The following is a 14234-nucleotide window of genomic DNA, read 5'->3' as shown; positions in this document are numbered from 1 at the left end:
CCCAAGCAACAATCAACAAATGACAAGAACCTCGTGGCAATCATCATCATTTTGCTTTACACTCTGTCACGCATGATTCGTGCCTATCCATTAAACCCAAGCGTTTTGCAATATCAATATAGTATTAGACAAAGTCTTTTTAAAAGCAAAATTATTACTTACCATAAAAGTAAACGCAAAAAAAGTATTTATTTAAAAAGAAAAAAATGATATACCGATAATATAAAATATTTTTATATTATTATTTAATTATATAAATAATTTATGATTTTATAATTATATAAAAGTATTTTATACTTTCATATGATAATAAAACTCTTATTTAAGTTTACTTTTAGAATAATTTAACCTTATAATTAATTTTTAAAAGGGTTTATTTTTATTTGAATTTAATAGATATACACTATAAGTGTAATTTTACTTAAGCTAAAATATTCTTTGATATAATTTTTAGAATAACTATAATTAAAATCAATAAATTTATTATATGTCGATTTATAAAATAATAGTGTAAAATATATTTACTTAGAATGATTATGTGTATAATTCAAATTAATAATGTCAATCACATATTAAAAAATTTGCAGTTTAAATTTCGACAAAAATAAATGTTTATATTTAACGTCTATGTCTTAAAATTAATTCATATAAAATATATCCGTTAAAAGTAGAAAAATTTCAGACACTTTCTATTTTTATTTTTTGAAAACATTGTTCTGAGTAGGTAATATTACTTGAACCACCAAAAGTTACACGTAAAGTTGTCTTTATAAAATAACTCAAAATAAAGACTTGAGTGGGATTAATCCCTTTCCTTACAATCAATTATAAGTTCTTTTTAAATAAGAATTCAATCAGACTTCATTGACACTTTTAGTTACCATCATGACACGTAAATCATTCCATGGTATTTTTTTTCTTCTAAATTAAATGTATTTTCTGGTGGGCAAAATTGAGATCATATGGGTATATTAGATTTAAAAAAATAAAAGAAATAAAAATAAAAAATAATATAAAGTAGGATGATTTTTTTATAATTGTTTGATTTTTTTATTAATAAGGAGAGATCAAATTATTCCAAAAATAAAATATTACTCCTTATCCCATTCATTTTATTAAAATTCAATTGTTAAGATTAATTAATCATTATAATTATTAAATTTTAAGAAAATAAATTATGAGAAATAATTCTAAAAATGTTACTTTTTGAAGTAAGTTGACTGTGTATGTGTGGGGTGGGGAGTTACGCTTTGTCTAATAGTCCTATGCTTTTCTTTCCTAATCTAGAAATAAGATCAATTAAATTTTTTTATTTTTAAAAAATTTCAGTTAATCATATATAGAGAAGGTTAGAAAGAGAGTGCTATTAACATTTCTTTTTATATAGGTAATGTATCTTGTGAGAAAAAAATTTTATGAGAGTGAGATAATTAAATATTAATATTTAGATTTTAGTATAAATAGTTAAGATTAAATCTATCAATCGATGTGAATTTTTAAAAATTATGTGACTTTTTTAAGTGTGTTTATTCTCATGTTGGGATGAACAAATGTAACTAAAAAAAATTGACTATTCATATATATATATATATATATATATATATATATATATATATATATTTGAATTTATTTATCATTATATAAACATAAAAATCTCGTATTAATATTAAATATATATATATATATATATATATATATATATATATATATATATATATAATTTTATCTTTTTATTACATAAAGTAGTCTTTCTCTTTTCTTTCCGGCCGTCTAAAATTGGACAAATCATTTTTAACTTTGAGTCTCGTGTTAAATTGTTTCATCTTAAAGGTAGAGAGAAACCGAGTCTTCTCTATCTCTCCTTTATCTTTTCACCATTGAGAAGGAAGAAAATAAAATAAAAATTAAAGAAAATACAAATAATGATTATTTTCTTTTATTTTATAGAGGATAAAGTATAAAAAAAACAACAAATATTAATGGAATGTTAAATATATATGAAAACTCATATATTATCACTTTTTTTACTAACATATATTATCACTTAAAAAATCAGTTTTCAATTCCATGTTTGACGCACTTTCACATTATTATTATTATAAAATTTTATCTTTTATTTTTTTAATTCACAATTTTGATCTTCCAATTAAAAAATAAAAACATCTAATCGCTCAATTTTTAAAAAATAGAAAATTTGATCTACTATCCAAATGAGTGCACTGACCATTAAATTATTAATGTTGACCGTGTCATAGTTTTTTTATTGGTAAATATTAGTTAATATTTTTTTATAATATAAGAGATTTGAACTCAAATATATTAAATTAGGGGAGGGCGCAAAATCTACAGACTCTGACATATTTATATGTAACTTTTAAAAAATGAGAAAATGTATTTGAACCCCTCATTATAACGTGGATCCACAGGAGACTCTTGACCGTGCCTTAAGTGACATGTTAGTATAACAATTATATTTTTTGAACTTATTTATTGATGATTGGGTAAGCTAATTTAATAAGTAATTATTTAAATATATCAAATTTTTATGATTTTCTTTTAAAAAAAATCATGACCACCGAAAAGTAAATTCATAAAATCATGATCATAAAAAAAAAACTAATAATCAAATGTCATGTAAATTAAACTGTGTCAGTTGAAAGTAACGCTCAAAACTTAATGGTCGAGACATTAAATTGGACAAGAGGACCTTATTTCTCGATTTTTATAATTGAGAGAGTAAATGTCTTCATTTTTTACCTAAAAAGACTAAAATTATAGATTAAAAAATTAAGAGAATCAAAATTGTATTATTATTATTATTATTATTATTATTATTATTATTATTATTATTATTATTATTTGATCAGATTACAATATTTTATATAAAAAGAGAGAAAGAAGAAAAAAAATAGGTATTATGGAATGTGGTAAAAAAAATATGATTTTAATTTTCTTGTTTTTTTTTACTATTTTTTTTATGTATTATGAGTATAAAAAAAATTATCATCATTTTTGCTACAAAAATAAATTACGTAAATATTTATAACCGTACACTGTTTGGGACGAATATCCTAGTAAAGTTGGTTGGACAAAATTTGGAAAACTCGTCTTTAAGCATCTATGCCATTAGACTCAATGCTTAAGGGGTTGTACACCGTCTGGGACAAATATCCCGGTATAGTTGACAGAAGAGCATTGGACGACTCATCCTTAAACATCTATGCCATTAGACTTGACAGTTGAGGGATTGTACCTTAGAGATGTGATGACAGAATTAGGGGATCATCGTAGCCTGACATGGCGCAAGGGGGGGAAGGGGGGGGGGGCACAACAATGCACCTTGTACTATGTACGAGGGGGACAAAGCTAAGGATGCACAAAGGCGTGGCCAAAAGGGACTAATGAGACCACAACATGTGAACAACAATGTTGGAGAGCACTATGTATAAATAGTGGAGACATTCATGGTCAGGCAAAGCTAGGGGGGAGACATTGATGTTGGCTTTGAGCTAAAGCCCTTCGCCCTCTCTCCCTAGTGTACTTCGATGTGAACAGTGGCACCCATCGTGGGGTCTTTGGGAAATGCTCCCTTACACCCATCAACTGATCAAGAACCTAAGACCACCATATTAGAAATCCTTACCTTTCTTCTAAGCCTAGCGACCATCCATCATGAAAAGCCACCATGGTAACCACGAGGAATAGAAAAGACTTAAAGGAGGGGTCAACCACCTTAACGACGAAGCAATCATTGGCGCTACCAATGGCAACCCATTACTTTAGTAGAGACACGACAACAGGAGGTGGAGGAAAGGAACCTTACTGTCGTGATAGAGGCCCAGGAAAAAGAAGAGGCCCCGAGATAGAAATTAGAGAAACTTTGCAACAACTTGGGAAAAGATGAATCGAGTTGGCATGTCATTTGGTTTGGCCAACCTTTCTTGGAGGAAATCGACCAGGTGGTGATTCTACCCATGTTGAAGGAATTAACCACCCAAGTCTTCGATGACACTTAGAACCCTTAGGAACATTTGCAAACATTTAGAACTCGAGTGTATATTAGAGGCGGAGACGACGTCGTAAGCTACAAGGCTTTCCTAGACAGGCTGAGGGGACTAGCTATGCAATGGTTCTTAAGTCTTCCTCCAAAATCAATTTTCAACTTTCAAGAGTTGGCTAGGAAGTTTGAGTCTCAATTTGAGGCTAGTAAAAGTAAACGGCTTGAGGTGGTTGACTTGTTTGAGATAAAACAACAAAAGGGAGAGACTCTGAAAAAGTATTTAACTCGATTCAATATAGCAACATTGAAGGTTGACAACCCTGATTAAAAAATTCGTGAAAGCTTTTTAAAAGAACTACTATTGGGATGTTTTTTTTACTCTTTGGTGCTAAGAAGGGCGGGGAATATGGAGGAGATATGTGCTAGAGTCAAGAAGCACATAGAAGCTGAGGAGGTTATAGCTAAAAGAAGAGAAGTAGAATAGGAAGCTGACAAAAGTTGTGCCAAAAATGGTACTCAAGAAGGAGGAGACCACCCTTATCCAAAAGCCAAACCCTAGCGGGGTCCAAATGGAGAATGCAAGAGAAACTAGGAACCAATCCTTGATTTAACTCCACTTGAAACACAAATAGGTCAAATACTACAGTATATCCATCACACCCACCTACTAAACATTCCAAAGTCCATAGAAGTCCAGTTGGGGACCAAGAGTGATAAATGGTGTGACTATCACAGGACTAAGGGTCATGAAACTATAGAGTGTAGAAATTTGAAGATAGAAATTGAAAAATTAATCTAGAGAGGTCATTTGATGAAATATGTATATGACCGATATGAAGAAAAGAGGGGTCGAGCTCGAACGCCTCCTTGCCATGATAGGAAGGAGATTTGGCGCTCTCGAAGTTATGGCGATAGGAGGAGGAGAGAACAGAATCCAAAGCATGAGTTACCACACAGGGGAACCATTTCAACAATAGTTGGCCCTCCAAAAGCTCGTAACCAAATGAGGGTACAACTCAAACATCTTTCATGGTGATAGTGACTAACAAAGAATGCATAATGGATACATCCTTGACTATAAATTTCTCGGCAAAGGATGCAGAAGGCATTGAGCCTCATGATATTGACCAAGTGGTAATCACAATCGTCACCAAATGATTCAAAGTTGAGAAGGTACCTATAGACCAGGGGAGCTCGATAAACATAATGCATTGGAGCGTTTACAAAAGGATGGGGATGTCGGGAGAGAAGCTACAACCATATTTTGGATCACTAGTAGGCTTTTCAGGAAAACAAACGGGTACCGAGGACGTACCAATTTACACACCACCTTTGGAGTCGAAAAGAATGCGAAGACACTTGTTCTTTAATATATGGTTGTGGATGCAATAATCCCATACAACATGATCATGGTAATACTAGCTTTAAATCAGTTGGGGGTAGTGATTTCAACACCACACCTATGTATGAAGTATCCTTTAGACCAATATCGAATTGGTAAGGTCAGGGCCAACCAGAAGATAGCAAGAAAATGTTGAAAAGAAAGCCTGCAAATACAAAAGGGACAAAAAACCAACTAACATAAATTGATCGATCAATTTCCTATACCTAGACCCTCAGAGTGAACATGTAGAATGATGCCCCTAACTGGCAGATGACTTGAAGAAAATCTTGATCGATGGCCCCAAGCAAAAAATGAGGATCAGACTGTCATTCACCATTAAACATGGAAGAAGAGTTGATCAAATGTCTGAGGCACAACAAGGATGCCTTTGCTTACAAAGCACAAGACATGTCTGGAATACATCCCAATTTTATTGAACATAAACTTTTCACTGAATCTGGATGCAAAGCTGGTAGCCTAGAAAAGGAATTTGGAGATGATAAGAGGAAGACGATAAAGTAAGAGGTCGAAAAACTACTGGCAGTAAACTTCATTAAGGAAGTTGAATACCCAACTTGGTGTAGACAAAGGATCAAGCTGAATGTTTTGATGATGCCAAAGGTTCACATGCGTCTCAAAGCTTTATTCAAGATAAAGAAATTAAAGATATTCAAGATGGATGATCAAGACAGTCTCTAGAGTCTTAGAAAGGGTATATTAAATAGGAAAGGAATTCCAATTGAAGTAGCAAAAGGTTTGGCCAAGAAATTTACTCTCTGGTAATCGATTACCAGAGGATGTAATTGATTACCAGTGGCCAAAAATGATTTACAACAACTATTAAAATTTGAATTCAAAATTTGCACTGTGTAATCGATTACACATATATGGTAATCGATTACCAGCAGTTTCTGAACGTTTTAATTCAAATTTTAAAGCGTGTAATCGATTACCGGAGCACATTTTCAGAAAATATTCTCAACAGTCACATCTTTTTATGTGGTTCTTGAATGGCTATCAAAGGCCTATATATATGTGACTTGAGACACGAATTTGCTAAGAGTTTTTCAGAACAAAAAAAAAAGTCTTATCCTCTTATAAAGCAAAATTGTTTTATCCTCTTACAAATTCCTTGGCCAAATTACTTGTGATTCAATAAGGAATTTTTGAGTGCTCAAATTGTTCAATCTATCTCTTTCAAGAGAGATTTCTTCTTTTCTTCTTCTTCATTCTGAAAAGGGATTAAGAGACCGAGGGTCTCTTGTTGTGAAAGAATTCTAAACACAAAGGAAAGGTTGTCCTTGTGTGTTTAGAACTTGTAAAAGGAATTTACAAGATAGTGGAACTCTCAAGCGGGTTGCTTGGGGACTGGACGTAGGCACAAGGGTGTGGCCGAACCAGTATAAATCTGAGTTTGCATTTTCTCTTCCCTTAAACTCCTTTACTTATTATTGTTTTATATTCATATTCAAATTGTTCTATTTGAATCAATATTTAAGAAATTCATTATTAAGGGAATTTATAACTTGAATAGAAAGTTAAATAAAATTTTTAATTGGGGAAATAAGTTGTAATATCTTAATTCAATCCCCCCTTCTTAAGATATCTGAGGCCACTTGTCCAACACTTGGTTGGCGAACATTGTCATGGTAAAGAAAAGTAAAAACAAATGATGCATGTGCATTGATTTATGACTTGAACAAATCTTGTCCTAAATATCCATACTTTTTACCTAGCATTGACTGACTAGTAGATGGAGCCTCTGGATATGGGTTTCTCAGCTTCATGGACATATACTCAGGATAAAACCAAATCTCAATGGATCCCAAGATGAGGAAAAAACTGCATTCACCATTGAGGTTGGAAACTTTTGTTACAAGGTCATGCCATTTTGGATTGAAGAATTCTGGGGCAACATATCAGCGACTAATGGATATGTAGAAGCAAGATATTTTGATTTTTTGATGATGCCAAAGGATCAAGTGCTTCTCAAGTTTTATTCAAGACAAGAATCCAAGAAAATCAAGATATATGATCAAGTTGATCTCTAGAATCTTAGGAAGAAGTTTCCAAATTGAAAAAGCAAAAGGTTTGGCCAAAGAATTTTATCTAAATCATTTTAAATTGAGATTTACTCTTTGGTAATCGATTACCAGAGGATGTAATCGATTACCAGTGGCCAATATGCTTTCTGAAAAGGTTTTAAAAGGTTTTAAATATTTTAGAAAGCATATAATCGATTACACATGGCTTGTAATCGATTACCAGAGGTTTGGAACGTTTTAAAATAGCCATAAGAAATTTGAATTTAAATTTCAAAGTTGTGTAATCGATTACAGTAAGTTGGTAATCGATTACCAGTGTTTAAATATTCAAATTTCAAATGAGAAGAGTCATAACTCTTCAGAAGTAACTGTGTAATCGATTACACCATTATTGTAATCGATTACCAGTGAGGATTTTCGAATATAACTCCCAACAGTCACATATTTTCAAATGTTTTTGAATGGCCATCAAAAGCCTATATATAAGTGACTTGGGATACAAAAATTCTAGAGAGTTTTTATTGCCCAAAAAGTTTTATCCTCTCAAAAGATTAAAAGAGTTTTTCTGAACTGAAATGTCTTATCCTCTCAAAAAGGATTCTTTGGTCAAACACTTTTATATTCAATAAGGAATCTTGATTGATCTTCAATTGTAATATCTTTCTCTTTCAAGAGAGATTTCTTCTTCTCTTCTTACTCTGAAAATGGATTAAGAGACCGAGGGTCTCTTGTTGTAAAGGATTCTTGAACATAAGGGAAGGGTTGTCCCTGTGTGGTTTAGACTTTGTAAAATGAGTTTTACAAAGAGAGTGGAAAATCTCAAGTGGGTTGCTTGAGGACTGGACGTAGGCACGGGAAGTGGCCGAACCAGTATAAATCAAGTTTGAATTTTTTTTTCCCTTAAACTTCTTTTATTTATTTCTATTTATCTTTTGCTTTAAAGAAGATTATTTTGAATTGTCTTTTGAGTAATTCATGTTAAGGGTGCATTGTCAATCCAAAAAGAGAGAGTGAAATTTTAATTGGGGAATAGTCTTTGTATCTTAATTCAACCCCCCCCCCCTTCTTAAGATAGCTGAGGCCATTTGTCTAACAGGATAGAGTCTTTGATGGAAAATTGGGTAAAAACATAGAAGTATATGTGGACAACATGGTGATCAAGTCAGAAAACTCTGAAGGGCACTATCGGAAGTTGCAGGATATGTTTGACACTCTATGAGAGCATAATGTTCGATTGAACTTGAAAGAATGTTCATTTGGTGTGCAGGAGGGGAAGATCTTAGGATTCATGCTGACAATTAGAGGAATTGAGGCTAACCCTGATAAGTGCAAGGCTATCATGGAAATGAAAAGTCCAAAGACAGTTAAGGACATGCAACAACTAACGGGAAAGATCATGCCATTATCTTGGTTCTTGTCAAAGTTGATAAAGAAAGAACTCCTCGTGTTCATGTGCTTTTGAAAAATGAGTGTTTCTAGTGGACAACAAACTACGAGGATGTCGTCAAATAGTTCAAGGAATCTCACTACCCCATAATCTTGATAAAGTTGGAACTAGGTGGGCCAATACTCGTGTACCTATCTATTGCCGACCAAGCAATCAATGCTATGCTGGTTCAAGAGTTTGGTCAAGAGCAAAAAACCTATTTATTTTGTGGGTAAGGCATTGTAGGGAGTTAAGTTAAGGTACCAAAAGATAGAGAATGCAACATTATCCAAAGTGGTCACAACCAGGAAACTTTGACCATATTTCTAGAGCCATTCCTATTGGATCAAGTGGCCTCGGAATAAATAAGAAGGGGGGGTTGAATTAATTATTACTAGACCTTTACTAATAAAAAATTTACCCTTCTTAGGATTTTACTATGTTGTTAAGTAAATGAAGAATAGAAAAGAAACATAACCAAAAGTAAAAGCGGGAATTAAAGTGCACAGCGAAAATTAAAAGAGTAGGGAAGAAGGAGACAAACACACAAGAGTTTTTATATTGTTTCGGCAACAACCTGTGCCTACATCTAGTCCCCAAGGGACCTGCGGTCCTTGAGATTTCTTTTCAATCTTGTAAAAATCCTTTTACAAGCAAAGATCCTCAAGGGATGTACCCTCCCTTGTTCTCTTTGAACAACCTAGTGGATGTACCCTCCACTAGAACTGATCCAGAAGAGATGTACCCTCTCTTGTTCTCAGTCAACAACCCAAGTAGATGTACCCTCTACTTGTACCACAAAGGATGTACCCTCCAATATGTTAAGACAAAGTTCTCAGGTGGTTAGTCCTTCGAAACTTTATGAAGGGGGAAACAAAAGAATTCTCAGGCGGTTAGTCCTTTGAAAAATTTTGTTTATGGGAAAGGGAAGAATCAAAAGAATTCTCAGACTGTGTCGTTTTGAATTCTTTGACAAGGGAAAAGGGAGACACAAAAGAATTCAAACGGTTAGTCCTTCGTTCTTTTGGAAAAGGGAGAAGAGAGACACAAAAATAATTCAGGCGGTTAGTCCTTGGCGAATTCTTTTTGGCAAAGGGAGAAGAGAATGGAAAAGATGAATAACACAAGTTTTTGAACAAAGAAATTTTCTTGGAAGAGAAAGTTTTTAACAAAAACTTTTAGAAAGATGAAAAGAAGATGAAACCAGAAAGTTCTGAAAGAAATGAAAGAAGATGTTGAAAGATAGATTGAAAGATAGAATGATTGAAAGAGATGATGGATATGAATGAGATTGTTGTAATGTTTCATGCCAAGGTCACATATTTATAGTTTCTTGATGACTCAAGTCAAAACTTGTAACTCTTGGCAATTCCTTTAAAACTAATCACTTAAAAAGATATGACTTTTGAAAGAATCTTCAGAAACAAGTCACTTGAAGAAATGTGAAGAAAAAGGGGATGAAGGCAATTGGATACTCTCAGTAGATGGATCATCCAATCTAGTTGGCAACAAGACATGCATTATTTTGGAAGGACCTGATGGACTCATGTTAGAAGAATCCTTAAAGTTTGACTTCAAAGCCGATAACAAACAAGCAAAGTATGGGACTCTGTTAGCTAGGATAAGACTTACATTGGATGTGGGAGCAAAAAACCTGAAGCCCATAAATGACTCCATCATAGTAACGGAGTAGATTAACAATGATTGACAAACCATGGATCTTCAACTATTGAAATACCAAAACATTGCTAATGAAAGAAAAGAAAAATTTGACTCCTTTGAGTTGGTCCATGTGTCGAGACAGCGAAATAGTCGAGTGGACTTGTTGGCAAAGCTAGTTATCACAAAGAAACCAGGGAACAACAAGTCGGTCATCCAGGAGAACATTAGTCACCCAAGCATCGATGACTCGGAGGTATGTACAAACATAGAGGTAAAATTCTGGATGACTCCCATAAAAGCTTATATGGAGGAAAATGTGTTGTCGAAAGAGCCTGGTGAAGCTAAAAAGATCCAAAATGATGTGAGTAGATACTCTATTCTCGATGGTCGATTATTTTAGAGGGGATTCTCGTACCCTTTACTCAAATGCCTAAAAACATAAGAGGCAGAATATGTCATCAGAGAAGTACATGAAGAAGTTTGTGGTACTCACATTAGAGAGAAAACCCTTAGGAACCAAAGTTGCCAGAACACAATATTACTGGCTGACACTAAAAGGGGACTACATGGAATTTGTGAAAAAATGTCACAAGTGTCAAAGATACATCAACCTACATAAGGTGCCACCAGTAAACCTACACTTGGTATCGAGCCCCTAGTCGTTCCATATGTGGGGAATGGATATTCTAGATCTTTTTCCTCTTGCTCCAGAACAAGTCAAGTTTTTTATAGTAGTCGTGGATTATTTTACCAAATGGGTAAAAGTGGAACCCGTCACAACTATCTCAACTGATAGGGTGAAAAAGTTCTACTGAAAAAACATCATATGCAGATTTGGGATCCCCACAACAATTGTCTCAGACAACTAAACATAGTTTGTGACAACTCAAATGTTGTACATTTGTTCTCAATTGAAGATAAAGAAAATATTCACATTGGTGGAGCATCCCCAGACCAACGAGCAAGCAGAAGCGGCTAACAAAGTCATGCTAAGAGGAATAAGGAGACACTTAAAGGAAGCTAAAGGGAGAAGGGTCGATGAGCTCCCTCAAGTTTTGTGGTCTTATCATATCACTCCATAATCTTCAACCAGAGAAACCCCACTCTGACTTTCATTTGGAACTAATGTCTTGATACTGGTAGAGATCAGGGAAACATCTCACAAGGTCAACTTGTTTCAACAAGAAAGGAATGAAGAAAGTTGTAAGATGCAACTTGACTTATTACAAAAAAGAAAGAGAAGTGGCCCATGTGCGTGAACAAGCCATTAAACAAAGGGTTGTCAAACATTACAATTGTTGAGTGGTCCTAAGAAGCTTCACGAAAGGCAACCTAGTACTTAGAAGGCTATTAAAAGATGCTTCCACAAACAAGTTGTCAACAGATTGGGAAGGCCCTTTCAGGGTGTGCTAGGAAGTCGACAAAGGAGTCTACAAGCTAGGGTAACTCAAAGGAAAACAAGCACCTGCAACTTGGAACTTGGCAAACCTTGATCAATACTATAGTTAGGAAGCATAACGAGATCCATCATGACTTTTATATTTCAATTGTTTTCAGGTTAATTTTTTGTTTTTTGGCCCAAAGAGATAGATGTATGGATCAAAAGAGTGTTACTTTCTTGTAGCACTGATTTTGCAGGGACATACTTAACTAATGAAGAAGCATTTCATATTGAAACAAGGGCCAACTAATGATAAAAAGATCCATGCAAAAGTTACAAAAAACTCTTGGGAACCCTTTAAAAAAGATCCATGAGTGTAGGTTGGCATTACGGCCTCCTTGTGTACCAACGATCAAAAGACTTGCACAAAAGGTATAGACAACTCCCAGGCACCCCTTTAAAAAAGATCCACGAGTGTAGGTCAGCATTATGGTCTCCCTAGACACCAACAATAAAAATACTCGTGTGAAAGTTATAAACAACTCCAGGCACCACCTTTAAAAAAGATTGGTGAGTGTAGGTTGACATTTCGGCCTCTTCGGGCACCAATGATAAAAAGACCCACGTGAAAGTTATAAACAACTCTTGGGCGCCCCTTTAAAAAAGACCTGGGTATAGGTCGGCATTATGGCCTCCCCAAGCACCAATGATAAAAAGACTCGCACATAGGTTATAAGCAACTCCCGTGCACCCCTTTAAAAAAAGGCTTGTGAGTGTAAGTCAGCATTATGGCCTCCTTAGGCACCAATAACAAGAAAACCCATATGACAGTTACAAACAACTCTCGAGCACCCCTTTAAAAAAAGACCTGCGAGTATAGGTCGGCCTCCCTGTGCGCCAATGACCAAAAGATCCACACGAAAATTATAAACAACTATCGGGCACCCTCTTTAAAAAATATCTATGAATGCAGGTCTGCATTTTGGCCTCCCTGGGCACCAACGATAAAAGTACCCGCAAGTGTAGGTCAACATTGCGGCCTCCCTAGGCATTAATTCATCTTCAAATTCTACAAAGTTGCACACGATTACAAAAGAGACTGATTTCATCTTGCAAGCAATAAATCATTTATGAATTGATTTCTACAAAGAGATAGACTTCATCTTATAAGTGACAATTAATCTACGAGTCAATTTTAGTGAAGGTCGACTTTATCTCTTAGCAAGAAAGACCGACTTCATCTTTTAAACAATAAGCCATTTTTAATTAGGTCTCATAATCACCTTCCAATATCATTCCTTATGAATATAAATGTCATAAATAGAAACACTACACTAGTGAAAATTCAAAGGGAAATACAACTTTATTTGAAAATACTAGACATAGATACATTACCCAACTAAATTAAAAATTGATCAAGCCTACAAGAGTTTAATGTTTAGGAACCATACAATAAGACAAAAAAGGATGAGCGAGATGGATAATCCTATTAAATCCGGGAGAGCTATAAGAACTACAACTGCTATCTTCGATCAAGCCTACAAGAGAAGGCGGGCACACGACAACAACGATGATGTGGTTGAACTTAGTCAGCCAATCTATAAGGCCAGTCGAACAAGTGAAGGAGCAAGAACAATGCATTGGAGGAGGAAAAGGAGATAGAGCCATATATGAAGTGTCCCCTCTTGACCTAACTTCCTATGTCTGCGTATGACATGCCCGAGTTTTGGCACCCCTACCTACTTTTTTTAGATGAAGACTTCCTCAAGACCTCAAAGTCACCTCTACTTTTTCCTCTCAACTCAGTTTGGATAACATTGTACCTTTCTATGCAAAGCTGCAAACCTCCATTACTACATTTCAGAACCATTCAGATTACCAGAGAGTTTGTAGAAAGAAGAATAACAATGTCATCTTGACCATACCACACTAGAAAGTACCAAGATGTCAATAGGCGGAGCCATTAAACGTGCCTATTAAGACAACACCAACATCAAGAAAATCCCTTAGCTCATGAAGAACCGCCAGCAACCCAAGGATTGAAATAAGGTTATGGACGCCCAACACCCGACATGACTGCCCTTAGCCTCTTAATGCAATTGTGTAGGGAGGTCGTCATTAGTATTAGCCACTCAACCGGTTAAAGGACGACGAAGTATGCCTAACCTTGAGAGGATAAAATTGGAAACCACCTCCGTTCTATCATATCACGCACAACAATTTGAGCAAAACTATTGAAGAGAAAAATTAAAGATGAGAAAAATGGCAATAAACAAAGCAGGCTTTAAACCATGCAACATTTGCCTATTTATAGGCCTCAACAATACCCACTTACC

This window comes from Glycine soja, chromosome 5 (assembly GCF_004193775.1).
Source record: "Glycine soja cultivar W05 chromosome 5, ASM419377v2, whole genome shotgun sequence".
Lineage (NCBI taxonomy): Eukaryota > Viridiplantae > Streptophyta > Magnoliopsida > Fabales > Fabaceae > Glycine > Glycine soja.
This window is presented reverse-complemented; position numbering follows the sequence as displayed.